Raw genomic sequence first — 2,637 nt, forward strand, 5'->3', positions numbered from 1 at the left:
TTTATTTTTCTGTCGTTAGCATTGTGCAAGGTATGAACGATTCCTTATCATAATGTCGGAGACAATTACTCCAACCAAGAGGATTTCTGTTGCTAATTAGTATATCAGTAACCCCTCCTCCCACACAGAAACACTCATTTCAAAAGAAAAAAGAAAGAAAATCATTACAACTCAGAAAAAAACTCGAAATAATTCGAAACACTTAAACTGCCAAAACGAGACAGTTTATTTCATTCCATTCTGAGTTGTGCAAGGCCGAGACAAAACCTTTTGTCGTCTATTGAAATGTCGACATATCATTCCGTCTATTCTTTTTTTTTTCAAAACAAAGGACAATTTCCATACATTATTTTTTTCCTTTTTCTTTTCCTCTTTTTTTTTTTTTTTTCCTCGGGGATGTTTTCACGTTTCCCATACTATCCCCACCATTCTCTTCCTATCCGAACTATCCTCCATCCAGGTGAGCAAAAGTGAATAAAGAAGATTTCTTCACCTGGGATAGGAGAACATCAAGAGATCACGAAAAAAAAAAACCACTTCTGGGAGGATATCCTAAGGAAAGACATAACACAGACTGGAACCATGCATGAATCTAAAACGAGGCATAGTCATTAGAGATTAAGGGACGGGACCCTATGAGCTTAACCTTTTTCCTGTATACTATAGCTAGACGAATACAAGTAGGTACAACGAAAACATACACACACACACACATGTAAAACTCTTACTTCTTTCCCCCCCACCCTCCTCCCCATTTTCCTTCCCCCCTCCCTTCCCCCAAAACCAGCCCTTGCCCCATACCCCCTTCCCTCATCTCCCTGCCCCTGTGACGACACTTACCGTTTTCCTCGCGCTCAAAGCGCGGAAGGCCTTCTGCTCCAAATAGGGTCGTGGCGGCGCGACTGCCCGCTCTTGGGTCCCGAGTTCGCGCTCCTCCTTCCTCCCCTGCGCCCAACGCCCGGCGCCCGGGCGCTTGCCTTCCCAGCCCTGGTCCTCAGAAGCCTTCCTCCTCCTCTTCCTCCTCCAGAGACCAAGTCCCACGGAGTTCCTCCCACCCGAACATTCAGAAAGACACTTCTAGAATCCACACGTCTCACGACGGAGTTCTCATCGAACTCCAACCGGGACTTCGACACCACCACCGAGCACTGAGATTGGGTCTTCGCGTCGCCGTTGTCGCGGGCTTCCTCGTTGCGGCTACGTCGCCGCAGGAACGGCGGCACCACGGGGTCGCCGATGCGGGCGCTGCGGCCTGCGGCGTGGCCAGCGTTCCTTCCCGCAGCAGATCCGCGCGGTCATCACAGCACCTGCGGAGGATTCTCCTCCTCCTCCTCCTCCTCCTCCCGCCGAAGTAATCACATCCACTGGAAAGCGAACAACCACAGACACACCACTGACTGGTGATAGATGACGACACGCCTCCAGGCGACAGGTCACACGAGGTTCTAACTCACAACGTTCATTGTGACACACGTTTGATTCCACACGTCTCTCGGTATACGTGTACAGGTGTATGCACGTGTATGTGTGTGTATGTGTGTTTATGTACAAGGACGTTTTTTTGCTTTTGTTTTCTTGGGGGAGTGGTTGGTGATGGGAGTAGGGAGTTAGGGTCGTCTTCGAATCTCACTCTTGGAGGACACGCGCAAGAGGGGACACAGAGGCGGTGTTGGTGCTTTAAGTGCCCCACTGTCACTGCGAGTGCCAAGTGCCACTGTCACCCGTGTATGTTTGTGTGTGTCTACGTGCGTGTGTTGGCCAGGGTGATCATCGCCGCCGCCGTCACAGCCACCTCCGCCACCGCCGCCGCCGCCGCCACAGCCACCGTAAGGCTCAATGCCAACTGTTCAGCCACCTGCCAACACCGGTCCAGCCTACATAGACGCACGCACGCACGCACGCACGAGGGCGCGCGCGCGCACACACGTACACACACACACGCACACACGTACACGGGCTACAAATTAATGTGTACATTGGAGGCTACCTGCCCCCCATTTTAATTTATTTTTCCTTTTCTTGTTGTTTTAGTTAGTAGAGGGTGTTAGTACAAAACGACTAAAATCCTAACGAGCACACAACCCCCCCCTCCTTTTGAAAACATGTTTATACTCACAATTTCACTCAAACGGTAAGACAGAACAAAATATCAAATATATTCTTTACCAACAGGCCTGTGCCACAGTATGCAATCCTAATGGATGACATCAATTAATCATTATTGCAAATTATAATCTAACCCTCTCTCGCTACATATTGGGGAATTCCTTTAGCTGAATAAAATCGCCTGGCGTCAGGCAGATCAAATATACACCTGCAAATAACATTAAAAGAGTTAAGAGCATGTGTGACTATAATTCAAGTGGGTTATGATGAATTTTTTCTTAAACGTAAACACACTTATCTTTTTCCCTCCTGACTATTACTCTGCACATCACCAGAAAATATAGATTTTGTACGTGCATACACTGTTTGACTACTATCATCTCCCCCCAGGAAATATGGATTCTTCTTCGTGCAGATCTTGCATGTCTATTACTCTGCATACGCCCAGAATACAGATTATTGCATGTCAACATACATGCATATCGTGCGGATGTTATTTTGCGTAATGTATAGACTATTGTACATCTTCGT

General features: G+C 47.8%; 1 protein-coding gene across 9 annotated transcripts in view; it reads right to left on the minus strand.

Moving 5' to 3' along the window:
* Positions 1–1,810, minus strand: part of LOC143025334 (inactive dipeptidyl peptidase 10-like) — a 147,068-nt gene extending 145,258 nt beyond the window's left edge. For 5 of the 9 annotated variants that reach the window (XM_076184861.1, XM_076184835.1, XM_076184831.1 and 2 more), the window contains exon 1: positions 841–1,807. The gene's annotated coding sequence lies outside the window, so the exon portion shown is untranslated. Of the gene's footprint in view, positions 1–840 lie in introns of all 9 variants that reach the window. The other 4 variants (XM_076184850.1, XM_076184899.1, XM_076184881.1 and 1 more) reach the window with 4 other exon arrangements.
* Positions 1,811–2,637: the final 827 nt, after the last annotated feature.

This window comes from Oratosquilla oratoria, chromosome 1 (assembly GCF_046742065.1).
Source record: "Oratosquilla oratoria isolate Oo_2021 chromosome 1, ASM4674206v1, whole genome shotgun sequence".
NCBI lineage: Eukaryota > Metazoa > Arthropoda > Malacostraca > Stomatopoda > Squillidae > Oratosquilla > Oratosquilla oratoria.